Here is a 20925-nt window from a genome sequence, read left to right on the forward strand (position 1 = left end):
GGTAATTCCTCACTAATAATAGAAACTGGCTCCAGGATACCATATGAATACTAATGTGGGAAGATGCTCTAATTAGTATATGAAATGGAATAGATTCTGAGCTGAAGTGATGACTAGACAATTAAGAGCATTGTTTGCTCTTGCAGAGTACACAGATTTGGTTACAGCATCCACATAGCAGCTCATAACTGTCTATAACTACAGCTTCAGGGAATCTGATGTCCTCCCCTGACTTCTGCAGACACTGTATGTTCTTGGTGCCTATACATACATGTAAGCAAAATGTTCATACACATAAAATAGAAATTAAAAAAATATTTGAAAGTAGAAAAATATATACTAGATTTGGGGGCTGAAAGGCTGGATCAGCAGTGAAGAAAATTTGTTGCTCTTGCAGGGGACCTAGATTCAGTTCTCAGTACCCACAAGGTGGCTTACAACTATCCAAAATTCCGGTTCCACGAGAATCAACCTCTGTGGGCACTAAGCACGCATGTGGTTCACATGAATACATGAGGGAAAAACACTCACACATGTAAAATATCTAAAGAAGTGTATTTCTTTGCATATAACGTAATAATACCATGGTCTATTTCAAATTATCTCTATTTATGCATATTAACAGTATACAATATTGGTTATGTTATTAAGTCTTCATACATGTACAAACTGTATTTCAGTATATTCACCCCTCACCATGTGCTCTATTTTCCTCTTCTCCCTTCCACTAATCCCCTTCTTCTCTCCAAGTAGCCCCACCTCTACAGTCTTGTCATTTTTCCTCTTGTGACTCAATGATTTTCATTAGAGATGGGTACAGGATCATGGTGGGAGTTACTTTAAGCAGTGTGAGGCACCTTACCAATGACTACTCTACTGAAGAAACTGTCTCTCCATCCTGCATCAATCATTAATTTGTTATAGCGTGCTTCATGGTAAGCTTGCTCTAGACAAAACACTGATGATAATGGGAATCCTGCTGTTTTCTCTTCCCTTTCCTCTTCCTCTTTCTCCTCCTCCCCTTCCTCCTCTTCTTTTTATTCTTCTTTGATTAATTAGTTCTAAAATCCAGATAAAACATCAGAAACTCTCTTAAACAATGCCTAGTTTTCATTTGCATTTCATATATTCTATATGACTTTAACTATTTTGATAGTTATTTTTAACTATAAAAATAGACTTTTTACTTTTAGAGATTAGGTGCTCACGATATTATTGTTAATTCAGATTCCAAAATGTTTGCTGCATCATTTAAGGTACTCTCTCCTCCCCCATCCAGGTCTGCATCTCAACTCTCACCAGACATTCTTCTGATTGTATCTAGCATAGGCTGTTAGTGCTGAGAACACTCCACGCCTCACCCCACTTCAGAGTCCCTTAAAACTACCCACTACTCAGCTATTGGTCCACAGTTCATCTGTTTCCACTAGTTTGGCTAGTTGTCTCTGTACTTTTTCCAATCATGGGAGACCTTGCCTTGGAGTATGTGGGAATGGGGGGTGGGTTGGCGGGGAGGACAGGGGAATATGTGGTTGATATGTAAAATGAATAAAAAATCTCTTAATTAAAAAAAAGGAAAAAGAAAACTACCCACTACATCTACTTCAAAATACACACATCGTCAAAAGTCAAATTGTTTAATATTTACATAAAAATGTTTTGAAATTCATGACAAATTTTTCATTTGAAACACAACTAGCACTCCCAGATTTAGTACCTTTCTGTCTAGATGACTCGTCTATTACTTTACAATGCCTTCATTTAAGATGCCATTCCTTGGGTTTCCACTTTAATCACACTATTAACTCCTAATATAGAAAGTAAAATTTTCCAAAAAAAATCAATGTGTTTCCAATACAACCATGTGTTCTATCTGCTTGAGTGATCTTCTCAGGCCGGGTTCAACTTTTCTTTCTATTTTATCACATAGGAATTAAGATTGTTAAACTTCCAAATTTTCTTCTGCATTTATATTTAACTTTCTTCAATGCATGATGCATCATTTAAAAACATTTTTAAGTTTTATTTTTCTTTATTTTTTTGTGTGTTTGTATGCTACATGTGTGTGGTGCCAAGAGAGGCCAGAAGTGGGCATCAGAGTGTGTGTGTGGTTGTATGCTTTATGTATGTGGTGCCAAGGGAGGCCTGAAGTGGGCATCAGATCTGGAGCTGAAGTTACAGGTGGGTTGTGAGCTGCTGAGTGTAGGTGCCAGGAATAAAACTCTTCTAGAACAAGTCAGTCCTCTTAACCACTGAGCCACCTCTGTACCCCCTCAATAGATTTTTATATGACAATGAGTTATCATTATATTTAGTTCAAAATGTTTTCTAATTTCCAAATGATTTCTTTTTTGCATCCAGGTTGTTTGAAATGCTTATTTGAAGATTTTCCCTTCATCTTAATTGTGCAAGGACTTTCTGAGTTTTCCATTTTGCTGTTGTTTCTATTTCCATCTTAATTTCAGTTTTGTCACAGTATATTTTTTATTTTTATTTAATTTTCAAGTTCATTTTTGCAGTACTAGAGACTGAATCACAGCTCTAGCCTCCAGCCTATGTTTTTTGGACATATATTTTTATTTTTTCCATTTCTCTTCTGCAAACCTGTTAGTAATACATTCCATTATTGTTTTTGTTTTGGTTGTTAAAGGTCTTTTTAAAAATAGCAATAAACTTTTAATCCCAGACCTTGAAAGGCAGAGGCAGATGGATGTCTATGAGTTTAACCACAACCAGGTCTACATAGAGACTACCAAGCCACCTAGGGCTACATAGTAAACATCTGTCTCAAAATAAAATAAAATAATAATAATAATAATAATAATATCAAAAACTTTCATTATTTTTAATATATAGTTCAATGATATTAATTATATTCACATTATCTACATATGCAAAAATAAAACATTTACAATCTTTTAATGGTATTATTTATTTTAGATACATTTTAAAACACACAGGGATTATAATTATTACTTTCTTATAACTTAAGCAATCAAATTTTAGTCATATTTGATACTTATTTACCATTCCACATACTCTTTTTCTGTTAACATTCAATTATTTTTTCTCCTTTTATTGAAAATAGTTTCTTTTCTCATTCAAAGTATCTTAATTGTAGATTCCTCTCCCTCTACTCTTCTGAGTTCCTTACCATACCCCCTCCCATCTAGATCCACTTCCTTTCTGTTTCTCATTAGAAAAGAACAGGCTTCTGAGTGATAACAACCAAACATGACAAAATAGAATGTAATAAGATGAAGCAAAACTACCATATTAAAGTTAGATTCAGCAACCCAGAAGGAGGAAAAGAGTCCCAAGAGCAAGCACAAGAACCAGGGACCCACTCATTCTGTTGGAGGACAGCTCCAACCTGTCAAGGGGTTCTTGGGAGGAGGAGTGAGGAAGAATTAGAGAGAAATATAGAGAGAGATGATTAGAAAGACAGAGATACAAGATGGCTTCTGGAGGGCCTTGGGTCGCCTCAAGTTTAATCGTGATGTATTTTTATACATCAGCAAGAGGAGAGGCAAAAGACTTCCCTCTTTAAGATCAAAGCACAATGTACAACCAAGTGTAGACCCTTCAAAACACCTGGTAACCACACCCTTGGTCAAATAATCCTATTATGCAGCCCTGCTGGATAAAGCAAGCTCAGACTTTCTGACCTCGAGTAAGGTCTTACTAGGGAGTCTCTGTGGGCCCCACAATTCTCATAGTCAGCCACCCCATGAAAATATTAAACTATTTAGCTGTAATAAATATGCAGAGGACTTGGTGCAGACCCATGCAAGCCCTGTGCTTGCTGCTTCTGTCTCTCTGAGCTCAAATGCACCTTGCTTAGTTGATCCAGAACACTTGTTCTCCTGGTGTCCTCTATCTCCTCTGGTTCTTAAAATCTTTCCTCCTCCTCTTCCACAGAATTCCCTGAGCTCTGAGGTGAGGGATTTGATGGAGAACTTACATCTAAACTCTCTCTTCATTGTCCAGTTGTGGGTCTCTGCCTTAGTTCCCATCTGCTGCTGGAGGAAGACTCTCTGTTGGTGACTGGATAAGGGACTGATCTATGAGTATGGGAGAATATCATTAGGAGTCACTTTATTGTTACTTTTTTTTGGCCAGTAGTGTTTGGGTTTACCCTAGGTCTCTTGGCTATCTAGTCTCTGATTCTTTGTTACCCAAGCAGTGTCAGGTATAGGTTACTTCTCATGGAGTGAGCCTTAAGTCAAATCAGACAATGGTTGCCTACCCCAAAAGTTCTGTACACTCAGATTGGATACATATTTACCATTTCATATGCTCTTCATTCATTCTTTAATTACTATTCTTTTATCTGGAATAATATTAATTATGTTTTAAATTTGGTATTTCTTCAGTATAGATAAAGAGCCAAAAACGCTACCCATAGGTTGAGAACCTGTTTTTACTATTTTTGCAAACTTTTCTACTTCACTAGCAATACACTTGTGAAAGGAAGACTCAGAAAAGACTCACAAAAAAGAAAATATATGTAATTTTAATGAAGGTTATAGGAGATGTTACATTAAAAAGGAATAGCTAAACCTTAAGCAATAGACATAATCTACAAAATGTATTAAAGGGAGTGTAGGTAAGAACCGACATACATCAACAAAGTCAATGTCTTTCAAATGAGTTTTTTGTGATGAAAACTAAGTCATATCTACACATCATAACCATATATATGAGTGATGACATACCTTCAGACATTGTGCCTGCAAAAGGCAATGATGAATTGTTTCTGTCAATGAGTCTAAAAGGTACAGCTAAGGTTTTATGTTGTCAGTCAGTATTTTCCAGACAAACAAGAAAGCTTGATGGATAGATGGAGGTATGGATAAAAGATGATAGATGATAGACAGATTGATAGATAAATAATAGATAGATAAATAGATAGATAGACAGATAGATAGATAAACGTTGGATAGTAAATTTACTGATACTAAATAGATAAAATTTACTGTAAGTGATTGGTTCATGATACAAGTGTACAAGTTGAAGAACTTCAATAGGAAAGCTGGAAACCCAGAAGATCAAATTTTATTCTCCCAGTTCAAGTTGGAAGGCCTGAGAACTAGGAGAAGAGATAATAAGAGTTCAATGCAGTGTTTCTCAACCTGTGGGCCACGAGCCCCTGGGGCTGAATGACCTTCCACAGGGGTCACCCAAAACAATCTTCACATCAGATATTCACATTATGATTCATAGTAGTAGCAAAATTACACTTAGGAAGCAGCAATGAAAATAATTTTATGGTTCGGAGTCACCACAACTTGAAGAACTGTATTGTATTAAGGAGTCACAGCATTAGGAAGGTTAAGAATCACTTGTTTAAAGCAAGTTAAAACCCAAATCCAAGTCTCATAAGAGAAAAAGACTGATGTTCCTCCCAGTGATAAAAACAAAATTCTCCCTCAGAATTTTATTCTGTCCAAGCCGTCAATGGATAACGTGAGGCTTATTCACACTGGAAAGGGTTATTTATACCACTCAGATTATCAAGTCAAATGTCTCTTTCATACATAAACAGCCTCACAGACAGGTCTGGCAAGAATACTGAACCAAACACCTGGGCCCAACACAATTCCGACAAATTGACGCCTGAAATGAATCAGTCCAAGATTTCATTTGTTTTGGGAGAATCTAGGGCTGGATAGTCTAGCAATTTTGTCTTGAGGTGCACTCTAGGCTTCTGTTTTATCTCAAGATAAGAGCTGTTTCTTTTGTTTTCCCAAAATAAAATGTACTGAGCACATTTACCCTGACACATCACTATAAGAGAAGAAAGTGGCAGTCTTGCAGCCATTTGGATTATATCTGGACCTATAGTTGAGTTTTGCTGTGTACTATTAATTCATTCATGGACAGATGATGAGTGTCTGGCCAGACATAAATAACACTCTGGCTACTAGTTGAAGAACTGTAGAGAGTTCATTTGAGGAGGTATGTTGACTGTCACATTGTCTCTCCTATTACCTAAAGAAATATTTGTATCCATCTGCAAAACAAATCCTTTAGGTTTGTTTTTGAGTTATCATAAATCAGTAATATTAACCAAAAATAAATAAATAAAGGAAGCCATGGGGTGGTAGTAGTGTCTAGTGCCAGGAGTGTCTTACCTGTCGTTGTGTATGTTTGTTTGTCTCTTAAGCAAGGAATACCTAAGGCATTGCAGGTAGTGAAGTTGTTGAATAAATTTCATGCTATAAATTATTAGCATCAAAATGAAAATCAAAATCTGTTAGATTTAAGGGAATTCACTGGGAGAATTTATATCTCTAGGTGGTTTCTAAAATATTTTTCAGGGGATAAAACATGCCATGATAAAATTACGGTTAAAAATTTCACATTTAAAAGTGATAGTTTCTAAGTGGAGCATTTCTATAGGAATTCCTAAGGACCTACTAAAATGCCTGGCATTTCTATAAAACCTTTCTAGATATTTTTGTTCCAATGTAACATTACCTCAAAGAATTCCACAGGCTGCCCCTCCCCACATCTGTTAGCAAAATCCTGTCAAATGTAAGCCAGGAAGTATGGTTCTAAGACCTCCAGCACTGTCAGTCAAAACTGATGATGTCAGTCTAACTGCCTACACAAAAGAATGAGGAAGTATTGTTTCTATCTCCTTGGTTTCTAGATGAAGAAATAGAAAGCCAATAATGTGTTTGCCTATCTTCTTAATAGATTATCTAGTTCCAAAACAAAGCTATTCAAAGACTTTAATTGTTTTTCTACAAATATATTCATATTTTATTTTATTTATAGAGGGTCTCATGTAGCCTAGGGTGACCTCAAACTCACTATGTAGCTGAAGATTTTCTGGAATTGCTGACCTTCCAGCCTCTGCCTCCCAAGTGGTGTAATTGCAGGTGAGTGTCACTATACCTATTACATGAGGTGCTGGACATCAAACCCAGAACTTTTTGCATTGTAGCCAACTTCCCAAACAGTCGTGCTATACCTCAGGACACACACACTTTAAAAGAAAGAAGAAATTTACATGCTAGCAATCTAGAGATACAAGTGGATGTGATCCCCAAGATATCGAATCTTTCTTGGAAATGTCTAAAACTGAATTCTGCATCATACCCAAAATATACACATATCTATTTTAAGGCAAAAAAAAATGTTTCATGTCACATATTACAATTAAAGAGGAAAGGAATTCAGGTAAAATTTTTAAAACCTGATAAAGTATAATAGGAGCAGTCTGAATACTTTCTACCCTTGTCAACTAATATGCCCTCCTTATGCTCTGTGGAATACATTATTTGATTTTAGAAAGTTATGCTTAATTGGGTCAAGAGGGTTGGGGGAGACAGAGAGAGTGTGTATGTGTGTATATGTGTCTGTGTTTTTACTGTGTTTGGGGCTGGGGTAATCTTAGGAAATCTATGTAAAGGATAATGATGCCATATTTCAAAATAAACACAGGCAAATCTAGAGATGTCCAAAGAGGCTTGGTATTTTACTAAATCTTACTCAACGAAAGGTGTTCCACTTAATAAATGGAGTCATTGGCACATTTTCTTCAAAGCATAAGCACAAGCAAAGTAGAGAGAGGAACTCAAGGCTTTAGCCACCAGCTAGCTCACAGGGAAGGCTTGGTACCCACTCTTCCCTCTAAGCGAGTCTGTTTCCACCACTACAGAGCCCCAAACCCAACATTCTACCTTTTCTCCTCTAAGTTACCAGGCCCAAAACTTTGAAAAGCGACTGAAGTTATCATTTACAGAAATAAATAAATAGATAAACAAATAAATTAATGAAATTAAAAATCTCATTTGAAATAAGCGCTGCTGGGTTGTCATTGTAGCTCAGTGGCAAAGGCTATGGCTGCATTAGCATGCTGTAAAAATAAGTTTGATCTCTGCAGCCAACATAAGGATGTAAGGAGAGAATGGACTCCACAAACTTGTCCTCAGACCTCAACACTCGTACTGTATATAACATGTCCCCCTCACCACACACACGCAATAACAATAATAGTAAAATGAAAGTTTTAACTTGAATGTTTCTCTTTCTTTCTGTGATTATCAGGTCAATATTAGGAAAAAAGTAATCTGGTTACATAAGGCCATAAATTCAAATAAAGAATGCATGACTAATAATCTTCTTAAATATTCCCAGGATTATGTTTAGTTTGAAAGGAAGGCTTATCACTAGCTTGAATGCTTTTGTAATAAGGGCAGGTCCCTGGAATTTAAGCATAATATACATTGAATATCCCTAACCCAAAAATCCAAAACCTGAAATACACCAAAATCCGAACCATTTGGGCACCCACATGATGTTATAGGAAAAAAAAAAAAAAAAAACAACTCAGCAGCTGACCAAAGGGTTAATAGTAAAAAATGCAGGTGCACTAAATGAACTGTATAAAATTACATACAGGAAATGTGTACACAGGGCCTATGAAACATAAGTAAACTTTATGTTTATACTTGAATTTCACTTCCAAGACACTTCACTGTGTGCATGCAAATATTCTAAAATCTGAAATAAGCCAAACTCTGAAAAACATCTTCCATAATTTTGGATGAGGGTTACTCAACATGTAGTAAGAAGAAGGAATTGGAAGGACCATATTCTTGTCAGTACTATTCAGCTGACTGATCTGAGCATCTCTCGGCCTTTCGTGCTCATTTGATATGAGGGAAAGGGATAGCCAAGTACCAAAAGTGTCTACGTTTTGGAAACGTCTCCTGGTGTGGTCTTGCTTTCCTCTGTGCTTTAGCTCCTGTACTGGCTTCATGTTTGTAAGGCATGGGTGCGTATTTCCCATCGTGCTAACATTTCCTATAATACTAGATTTTCAGCTTCTTTCAGCCCAGTGCTGCTGGTGGCCCATGGGATGGAGAAGCCCATTTGGGAAAGCAATTTCCTGAAGAGTGTCCTGATGTCGTAGTCTAGTTTTGCCTCCAACTGCTTTGAGTGGAATAGTGTTGTTTGCATGAGTGTGTTCATGGCGCTTTTCAACTGCTTGTGAGGAATGATAGCAACTAATTCTGTCTGTAAAATGAAGGCGACTGAAAAGGGTCCCTTGATGCTATTAAAGTTTCGAAAAGTAAAAGTTATTAACAATGATTGCTGACTTGAGTCTGCATCTGATTTCTTGAGAAGTTAAACAATTTAGTGAGCAAACTTGCCAATGTGGATATGGATAATTAAAATCAGGCATTTCATGAAGTATTAGCAACCAGCGGTCTGGAGACTGAGCATGTTGATCTATCTCCACAATATTCCCACCCTTTCAGGGATCTTGGAGAAGTTAAGAAGAAATATTGGCTGATGTTGATCCATGCTGTAAAGAGCAACTTTTGTAAAGAGCAACAATTTTCTGCCAAAAAATCCCATTGTTTTAAGTAACTCAAAAAGAAATGTTGGTGTGTGTTACCCCTACTTAAGTATTTCTGGTTCAAATTATTTTGTGCAACAATCAGTTCTGGCAGAAGGGTGGGTTTCCATGCACTGGTATCAAGATGATGGGAGTACGAGGCTGTTTCCAATTGCAAACTATATTAAAGAGTAATTATGTTCCATGGAAGAGATCCTTTCCAAGATAAGGCCAATGACATACTCTTTAGAAACATTTCTCATCATCAAGAATGTTTTCTTTTAAACGTGGTCCACCAACAATCTGTGGTGTGGGGGTGTGTTTTATTTCCCAAACCCTAAAACTGGACATGTTGAAGCTTATAATTTTTAGCTGTATCTATCCCATGTACAGAATAGCAAAAATAAAAGGTTTCATTGCTAAATTTCCATACCTGAATACAATGTGCTTTGGTCATATTGACCCTATGTGTTACTCTGCTTTTTCTTTTCTTTTTTTTCTTCTTTTATTTTTATTTTTTGGTTTTTCAAGACAGGGTTTCTCTGTGTAATTTTGGTGCCTGTCCTAGATCTCGCTCTGTAGACCAGACTGGCCTCGAGCTCACAGAGATCCACCTGGCTCTGCCTCCCCAGTGCTGAGATTGCACCATCACCGCCCATCATAGTCTGCTTTTTCTTATCCCTTCTCCCCCTTTTCCTTTCCATGTTAAAACAAAAACAAAAACTTATTTTGTGTTCTCTCTCTCTCTCTCTCTCTCTCTCTCTCTCTCTCTCTCTCTCTCTCTCTCCTTCCCTCCTTTATTTTTCTTAACTTTTTCCTTTCTTTTCTTTCTTGTTACTAGTTTTAAGACACAGTTTCATCAAGTTGACCTCCTCAGTTTTGAACTCATTCTGAAGAACAAGAAGGCTTTGAACTTGCTAATAATCCTATTGCCTTCAGCTCCTCAATACCTGGGATTATACACCAATACCATTAGGCATAGCTTCCTGCTTTACCTTCATGTCTCTGTGCCACCCATCAAAATTTCATTTTTGAAGGGGAAATGCAATACTGGTCTTTATGGGAATTAGTTGGTTAATTTACCAGAGAGAATTCAAATTCAGATAAAGTGAACAACCATCATTTTGTGTGTTCTAACTTTCTTACTTTGAAATTCTTATTAAATATAGTTAGAATATAGGTGATTTTGTTGAAATGGTCTTGTGGAGAATTTTTCTCACGATATCAAACAAACTGAAATCATGCATTTCAAAAAAGTCAAAATAAAAGTGAAATTAAAATTTTTAAGTGTCGAATCCTTAGCAATTTTAGATTTATCCATTTTTTTTTAAAGTGACACACAAAATTTATGTGATGACATCTGGCAATACTGGTGAAGAGCTGGAAGCTGAGACACAAAAGGAAAGAAGGACCAAGTGTTTGCAGTGAGTGGGATCTGGTATGTGAGTGGGATCTGGTGTGTGAGTGGGATCTGGCGTGTGAGCGGAGGCCAAGAGTTCCATGTTGATTTTTCTCAGTGAAATGGAAAAGGGCTCAATGGGTCAATGCACAGGTAGGTAAAAACATGATCACAAGTTTACGGTAGAACAAATTCCTTTGAAATGATCACTAGAAAAGGAAACCAATCCAGAGAATATAGAACAATCACTCAACAATGATGTCAATATTATGAATTTGACAGGAGATGGAACAACAGAGGTTTGGATTTGGTTCCAACCACACTAAGGTCCAAATGCAGCTGTGAAATACTTGGAGAGAAGATGAAACAAAAACGTGTGAGGTGAGGAACTCTTGACCTGTTAAGTGCTCAAAGGCTAAGCATGTTTGCCTCCTGATTTGGCCTGCATTATTACTAGTCTTCTAGAAAGAAGACTCTTCATAGTTTTCTTTTTCTGTTTTCTCCTTCCATTCTGAGTTCTTTTGGCTGCAACTACCTGTTGTGATGCAAACAATAAGTTTCACTGAGGGTTAGAAATTCAAACATCATTAACTTCTTAAGTTCTATATCAGTTAACTTTTTTATCCCATGACAAAAAAAAACAGGGCAGAAACAGCCTAAGGAAGAAAAGGTTTGATTTAGGTATGGCTGGTTTACATTTGGGACTGTCAGGAAGCTGTGAGTAGAGAGATGTAGGGCTGAGCTCCAACCATCAAAGGCCCTTGTAGTGCCCACTTCCACCAGGCAGACCCCACCTTCTTTAGGTTCTGGGGCCTCCAAAATCAATGCCAACATATGGGAAATGTGTTCAAACACATTAGCATGTGGCTGACATTTCACATTCAAACCATAACAAGTTTGTTTTGAATTATTCTTCTAAAAATAATATGACAAAATTAAGGAAAAGTCAGAGCTTTTGCCTAACATATCACCCCCGAAACACAATAATTAAAAATCAAAATATAAATGTACTCTATTTGAACAACATTCACTTTGTGTGCATCGCTACAGAGTGTACTGTGTATAACAACACTTCTAACACTACTTAATAGTTTTATTTTGACATATTTAAAGCCATTCAGATTTAAATCTTAATTTAGTGAGTAGACAAATATTTAGATGACCAGTAACAGCAAATAAAAAATTCAGTTTGATTGCCTGTGGCTTTTAAAGTTTGTATAGACAAACAAAGACAAAATTCTGTCTTGTAAAAATGTATGTCCACCTAAGCATATGTAATTACTCTTTGGAATAACCAAATTTTTATCTTTTTACATGAAAGGAGAAACAAAGAATACAAAATCATGTAAAGTAAAAAGCAAAATAAAAGTCGTAGATTTTCAGTAGAGAATGAACACATCCGCACGTTTGGTTGTTCAATCTACAGTGTATGACCCATGAGTCTCCTTGTTCCCCTTTCCATTTTCTGTTTATACTTCTTCATGTAGTTTATTTGTTCTAACTTTATTGTCTCCACAGATCTTGCCAATAATCTAAGAACTCTTTTACCATCTCAAACAACAAAATTAGAGTACTAGTCTGGCATCCTTCACAATTACCATAAATGTGAAATAAATGGTCAAAACCTTCCGATTCTATCTGGAAGCACAAGTTCATTGCCATCCCTTGTTAGGAGGAGAGCTACTTGGAAACACAGAACGGGTGCTCTCTTTTCACAAAGCTTGTGTTTCATTACTCTTTGAAGAGGAGAGGGATGGGCTGAGATGCTGCTGCAGTACGGATGCCAACAGGAATTGCCTGTGGCTGAGGCATACTTTCCCACACAAGCCTCAAATGCCAGTAGGTCAATATATGTCTAAAAATTCCCCCTTGCTTTCAGTGGACAACATGAAGTTTCAAAAGAGTCAGTGTAGGATGTGGGAAAGCAGCAGCGTCCGAAGGGAAAGAGTCCTGTGAACAGCTTCCACTCCATCTAATGTAAAATGAATGTTCCTTTCCAATTTTGATGATGAAAAAGAAAACGGACTATCAAAATAGTCCCTTCAAGGAATTATGAAAAAAAAATTCCTCTTCAACTACTTCAGATTTCATATTTCATTTTCCTTATCATTTAATTGTTTCTCTCTCTCTCTCTCTCTCTCTCTCTCTCTCTCTCTCTCTCTCTCTCTCTCTCTGTGTGTGTGTGTGTGCGTGTGCGTGTGCGTGTGTGCGTGTGCGTGTGCGTGTGTGTGTGTGTGTGTGTGCGCACGTGCCTCTGTTATGACATAAACACCTGATTTTAAACATAAGGAAGTCTGTTTAAACTGGAGATAGATTGCAGGTTAGGGATGGGAGCATATGTCCACTTCGAGTTTCAAATCTAGGACCCTGGATTCCATCTGGTGCAGGCCAATCCAGGCCCTGTGCTTGCTGCCTCAGTTATTCCCTATGTATATCTATCCTGCATGATCCCTTAGAAGCCTATTTGTTTTCTAATGAGAGACAGAAAGAGGGTAAATATAGATGGGAGAAGAGGTGAGGGGAACTTGGAAGAATAGAGGGACGGAAAAGCCATAATCAAGATACATTTTATCAAAAAACAAAACTACTTTCAATAAAAGAGAAAAACTTTGAAAGAAAGGAAAGGAAATTTTGTTTCTAGAACAATCTCCCCCTCTGTCCTTCAGCTGCGTATTGGGATCATCTCTGTGCTGACTTGAGTCTCCTAACCAGTTCTCCAGGTGGCATCTTCATCTTGTCATGTAATTGGTTCCCTACAAAGAAGAACAAAAGTGAGAACACATAAATTAACAATGGCTGCACAGCTTGTGTTTCTGAGTCAAGCTTCAGCCACTGACACTCAGGGTTTTCCTATTTTTAAAGAATATAGAACCAAATAATTACTAATATTTAGAAATAAGTACTCCTGTATCCCTAGAACTTACTAAGGTTTTTTACTTAAGATACAGAAAATAAAGAGAAGAAGTATAGCATCTTATACTTCTGGGAAGTATAGCTGGTTGTGCACCACTTAATCAGGCCTTTGAGTAAATCCTCTTAGGGTTTGTAACATGGTAGGTTGCCAAACAGGGACATTTCATGCACTTATCCTTAGGAACATGTCCTTCTGCTACATTTCCTTATGTACACACCCTTACCATTGCAGTAACGCTTCAAGTGCTGCTCGGGTATTCCTAATAGTGTACATCAGAAGACTCATCTCTGACATTGTAGATGAGTATGATAGAAAATGTTCTAAGCTATTCAGAATTCACTTTTAAAAACAAGAATCTTGTTCCTGGTGATACTTGTTTACAAGGAACTGAGTGGTTCAATTAGTAGAAAGTTGTTGACTCACAGTTCTGGAGAGAAGTAGCCCTGAGTAAATATGGTGGTAGAGTTGGTTCTTTTCCAAAACCATGAAAGAAAAAGCCACAAACACTGCCTGTGGCTAGTGGTTTGCTGATAATCTCTGGTCTTCCCAAACTGGACATCCTAACTCCTTCTCTATACAGTATTCTCCCTGGGTGCTTGTTTATACCCTAACTTCTCCCTTTTAGTGAGTGTAACAATTGTGGTAGAGTTTTGACCAACCATATTCTGATATAACCTCCTCCTAACACCTGAAATGACCATATTTCCAAATAAGGTTGCACTATGAAACACAAGACAATAGACTTTCAATAAAGTGACAAACCCTGAACAATTATTTCGTACTGATAATCACTCTCCAGTTCATAATTGGATCTTGCTTGCTTCTAGCCTTACAAAATATGTTTCCTCATTTTTGATACTGATTTATGTTTGAGATTTGCAAAGGCCCAATGTATTTTCACTTTCTCTACAAAGGCAGGGCTGGCGTCTATGTATTCTTTAGGCAAACAAATTATTACTAAGAATGTTAGCTCCTAGGGACAAGGTGGAGAAATTTAAATGTCTCCAATGCTGATAAATTACTCTCAAGTTGGAAACAGTCAACAGAGACAAGTTTAGAGTCAACAAACATTGGATACTAAAGGAACTGAACATTCTGCAAGGTACGGAACACTAAAAGAGAATAGCCGCCCATTTACTTTTATTTCCATGACTTCACCAAAGCTTAATTTTTCATTGTGAGTATCTGTCTTAGTGACAATCTGACATTCCCAAAAGATTAATTCCTACTAAGAAGAAACAGACTCCACAAGGGTGCATTTCAATGGCTTACTGAGCATCCATGGGCTTCAGCCACAGGCAGATTTTCTGGCTTGGATCAGAGCCTTAAGAATTTGGACAAATATTGCTCAGAAACATGAATGGAGAAGGTTCACTCTAGACGTTTTTTATGCCTTGTTTTCTTTCTTTTTTTTGCCCTCTAAGCAAACTATTCTTCAAGAAGCACAACAGGATGAAAAGATTTGGCCCAGAAGGGTGAGAAATTTACAAATAATGAGGAAAGGGGGAAAAATCCAGGCAACCAGGATAATCCATGTCTTGAAGACAGAGGAGCTAAACATCACTTCTTCTCTACAATTGAGAAACATCTAGAAGAAATTTATGATTTTAGTTTGAATTTTTGTTATTTTTTAGAATAAAAGGCATCTGGCACTATCAAAAACAAAGTGTAGGAGTGAATGTTTTATTTTTTTAAAGAAGTACTAAAGGGTCCCAAATGTCTTGCATCAGTGGCATTGACAATTCTACCACAAGGTTCTATTTCCAACTGCTAATGCAGTGAAGGGTTTAATGGAACACAAAGCTTAAAGTCTGATAACAAGCTAGGAGAGGAGCACATAGGGAGAGCTGACCTCAGCCTTCAGTGAGAAATGTTACAAAACATCTAAACATGGGGAAAGAATAGAGCTGTTCTCTATCCATGCACTTGCACTTGACTAATTAAGACTAGCTTGTTCTTCAATATGGGCACCGAGGCTTCTACTTCCAACCCCCCAAAAATGTGCAAGGATTCCTACTACTCAATGAAACTGAAGATATGTAGGTATTATGTCTTATTAAGGGTAAAAGTGACACATCATTATTTATCTGTGGAATTTTCCATCCTTGAGCCCTCAATATCATCTCTACTTGCATTTTCTCTTCAGATATAGTTCCCTTTTTCACTGATAGTGATTGGTAATGATCACTGGATATGCTGTATCAATTTGGACTTCTGAGTACAAGAAACAGAAGGTTGATATTAACTCTACATGTAGCAATAAATAAACCTTGGTGGATTAAAACAAGTCTGTGTGTTGTTTGTCTTAACAGTGTACAATAATCGATCCATCTGGACAGACTGAACTATCATACCAACACACAACAAGAACTGAATTCATGGATTTCTCCAGTCTAAAATACATATACATTGGTTCTGATTTTAATTTTCTTGTCTGTGCTAATATATATTCTGTATATCTTTATGCCTAAAGTTTTTGAGTTTCCTTCTTAATTTCCCTGTTCACCTGTATTGCCCATGTTCTACTTTTTTTCTGATTCAATATCTATAATATGTCATGATTTGCATGACCTTTATGTTTTTGTTAACTTTATTTTAAGTGCTCAATATTGCAAATGTTTCTTCTATTCCGGCACGTGGCATCTGCGCTGTTGTTTATGACAAAGATATGATTAACCGTTACTTTATCAAAGTATCATTAATTTTGACAACAATGCTTTATCTAAAAAAATGATTTCCTAGCTTTATGGCACAAAGATAATAATATTTTGCTTCATTTAATACCTTTATAGATGGGAGCTTTGCATGGTTACTTATTTGGTCTATCTGAATTCTGTGTTTTTTCTATAAAGTATTTCTCTCCATACTATGTATTAACAATTGACTGTTCTCCAGTGAGTTATAGAACATCCTTCACACACCCTAAGTGCATATATCATTGTCTCAACTTTTTAAAACACTTTCCCGGGGCATCTCATTTGAAACGATGTCCCTTTCTGTTGTTTTTTTTCATTTTGTGATTCCAAAAGCTCACTCAAGAATAGAAAGAGATACAGGTGATTTACAAGCTCCTCTGTTAAGGCACAGCCAAGATCATTGCTTGACATCCTTCCATAACCAGGTTAGACAGATAAGAGATTCAATAGAGGAGTTACATGAATCATACATACCAGATTAGAGAAAGTATCCAAGGATATTTGGATTTGGGTTTCCCAGAAGCACATTCTGAGACAAAAAAAAAAAAAAAATTGCACATAGTCAAAAATTTGCATTTGCAAGCAGCCATGATGGAGAAATTAAGAAGAGAGACAGATAAGGCAAATAGAAAAGGTGGCTGCCATTAGTGACACTAAACTTTACCTCTGTGGTAAAAACTCTGGGATTCAAAGCACAGCACAGGCTTTACAATTACTGTATGTGATGGGGCCTTGTTTGCAAATGATGTCATTGATTAAAAGCTACAGTCCTGGTATTATTCCATGTTCAACAAAAATATTAAAAGTCAAGAGAAAACTCCCAGGCACAGTGAAGAGACATGAGACATGGGTTATTTGAAGTACATTGTTGGTTGTCAGAAGGCAAAGGCAATGGGAAGCTGACAGACCAGTTATTGCCCTCTAAAGCTGACAAATTCATTGCTGGATAACCCTATTGAGTAGAAAATTAAATTCAGAAGCTCTGAGAAGGGCTTCTCAAGCTTAACTAATAAATAGGCCAGTCTGAAATCCTCATAAAACCCCTACAGAGCAAATATTATTCATGCTCCTCTTTTATAAAAATATTAAAGCACAGAGTGGTTAGAAAATCTCATAAGAGTTTAGACCCTGGTTTTGTTTTTACTGTTTTTTTTTTTTTTCTTTTCGGGAAGTTAAGGTCATTGCAATATCAAGACAGTTGATACAAATGTTTCATTATTTTTCTTGACTTCCAGTGGCACTTTCAAATCTATCAGTAAACAAAAAAAAATCTGTCTTTGAAAAAATATAACCGCTAATAACAAAAATGTTTTGTTTTTAAAAGCAAGGGAAACAGTAAGTACAATATGAATTCCAAATGTTGAATTATTTTATGGTTGAAATGTAGGAACACAAACAGGAAACATTATCCAAGCAGGGAGTGAACCTCATATTTAAAGTCCTCCCTTCTTATTTTCTCTTATTACCCACAGTGAAAACAGTATTGCGAAGCTGGGACCTGACAGGATATTTACCACACTGACCTGAAAATCTCTTGTGTCAAGCCCTTGATTGTCATTTAAAATTTAAATAATATGAAAATGTAGCAGTGTTTGGAAGCTCCATTTCCCTTTCTCTAATGTGCACTCATGGTCACTCACTATGCACTGTGTGGTGTGGCTTAATACTCCACTTTAGATCTTTAGATCCGGTGCCAGCCTGTTTGCTAAATAACTCATGGTAAGTAGTTCTGGCTCTTCTCTACCTGTACTCTTCTCTTTAGATTGACAGTGTGTTTTGAAATTCCCTTTTAGGATCTATTATTTGCAATGATGAAAGAAGATATGACCTACTCCTGTCCACTAAAAATTCTTAAAATAGGACAGTCTAATTTTTTATGTTTAGTTTTGAAATTTTCCTTTAGGAAAAGTAATATTTGTTTTAAGACTTCATATAAAACTACCTAGGTTTATATAGCCTGATGTACCCACTAATGTGTTTTAAACTTGCCTTGACTTATGCCTTTGTTCTGTAAGACTGTATTTCATGAAAGTGCCTCCACATTGGAACATAGAATTTGAGGTAACCAAATCTGTGTTCCTAAACCATGATGTCCCAAAAATAAAACTGTAACAGGATTTTCTTTTGGAATACCAGCTCCAGAATAATGACATGGAGTCTTTTTTATTGTGAAAGCTTGGCCTTAGCTTAAGCTTGTTACCAAATAGCTCTTATAACTTAAATTAACCCATTCACACTAATCTACATTCTGCCATGTGGCTTGTTTCCTCTCTTCCATACTGTACATCTGACTTCTCCATGTCTTACTGGCAAATCTCTTCTTCTCTGATTCTTCCCCTCCCCCCCCCCCCCCGAGTTCCTCTCTCCCCAGAAGTCCTGCCCTCCTTTCCTGCCTAGCTATTGGTGATTCAGCTCTTTATTAAACCAATCAGAAGGTGCCTTGGCAGATAAGGTAAAACAGACACATCTTTATAATGTACAAAAAGATTATCCCACAACATTTCTCACTTTTTTTTCTTTAGCATATCAGCTGCTATTGAATCTACTGATATTTTTAACTACCATCTGTGGCCTCATGGCCCTGAAGCCCTGCAGTCAGTGCCCCACCACTCAGGCTATGTTCTGGCAGAACTTCTGGCCCTGCCAGCATTGGCTCTGCTGCTGCAGCCAAATGTAGTTTCTAATTAAGTCTTTATTGTTCTATCTACCAATATAGACTTGGGAATTAGATGTTGGTATGGAAACCTGTTAGCTCAGAGGGGCTGAGAAGCAAACAGCTGACCTTCTTTTTAGTGGGAGATCCAGCAAGAGAATGTTTCTCAGGAAAGATTGTAAGAGCTAGTGAAACAGAAAGTTTGTTGTAAGAATGTGTCTCCTAGAAATGTCAGAGAGGCTACATCCACTAAGTCTCATCAATATGGCTACCTAAACAAGACCTGAGCAATGAAATCAATGGACGTGCTAACTTGGAAAGAGCAAAGCTCATGGTGCCTTGACCCTAGACAAAGAACAGAGGGGCCTGGAGAATACTAAAAATGGGAGAAACCAAGTTTGTTATCGAAAGATCCAGCAGTCAGCTCTGAGATCATGTACATACAGGTTACATAATACAGACTGAGAGGATGTAGTTATGTAGTTAGGAACAAATACGCATACACATAACTACAACTAAAAAAAAAGAGACCTTGAATTTGAGAATGAGCAAGGACTTGGAAGGAGGAAAAGGAAGTAGGAAAATGGTGTAATTACATTATAAATTTAAATATATATATATATTTAAAAGGAAACCCATAGCAAATGATTATATTTTTTAAAAAAAATTAAAAATCACTAGGGCTTGCAACATGATTTATAAAGATACTTAGCTACAAGATGAACACATAAAAACAATATCTGGAGATTCTCACCCTTTCCCCATCTCTTCTCTTTTAATTCCTTCTCGTCCCCTTGACGTCCTTCCTTGTTCAACACTAATTGTATTGTCTTAGAATGAGTGAACTGCCATTAATTCTACAGATATAAGAAAATTAATTCTCTCAGTTTACAGTAAACTGAGGGGATTAATATGCATATTCCTTCTCAGTAGCCCAGGCCCTGATGAGACTAAAGCTCCATGTAACAGTTGGGTTAAAGTCTGAGGACACTGAATAGGAGAACATAGCATGGCTAGGTGCTATTCCTGACCCACAGCTGCCACTGTTGGGTAATGTGTGAGAATGGTTGAAAGTGTATGGACATTTGTTAAATGTGTAGATAACAGCATTTCCCCCATTACTCACCTTCAGTATTTGTGTCTTCCATAGAAAAAGGAAACATGAAACAGTGGCAGTTTCAAAAAAAAAGTAGTTTTATACAAATAAGCTGACCTTCCCACTCCAAGCTCTCCTGCTGCTCTCTGCCAGACAAAGGAATGGCAGATGCCTCATTGCTTCAGCAGACCCTAGATACAACTAAAAAGAGATTCTTCCTTTATCTAGAAACCCACTATCCCACTTAGGTTATATATACATATGTACATGCATGCATACATGCATACATACATATATATCTGCTTTCTTCAACTTCAAAGGGAAAATTTATACAGAGCAAAAATCATACCTGTTCTCCCAGTAAGATGACAGCCAACAATTTCAGAAAAACTCTTCAATTTTAAAGTCATTAGGATGTGGAGTTGGCTCGGGAAATAGGAAAGACTGCTTTGCATGCATGAGACTCTGACTTTGAATCCCCAAGACCCATGGAAAAAGACTGGCATGGTTACAAGTACCTGTAACCCTGGAAGTCATGGGTGGACACAGGGAACTCTTGAGAGCTGGCTGGCCAAACAGTCTGTCTGACAAAATAAGCTTCTGCTTCAGTGAGACATCTTATCTCAAGAGTATAAGGTAGAGCATGGTAGAGAAGACAGCCAAAGTCATGCCCTGACCTCTACATGTATCACACTCACCCACACACACATTTGCATTATACACACACACACACACACACACACACACACACACACACACACACGTCAGCATATGGTAATCAGAAATAATAGTTAATTCATCCAAGAACT

The sequence above is a fragment of the Peromyscus eremicus genome, chromosome 12, assembly GCF_949786415.1.
Source record: "Peromyscus eremicus chromosome 12, PerEre_H2_v1, whole genome shotgun sequence".
NCBI lineage: Eukaryota > Metazoa > Chordata > Mammalia > Rodentia > Cricetidae > Peromyscus > Peromyscus eremicus.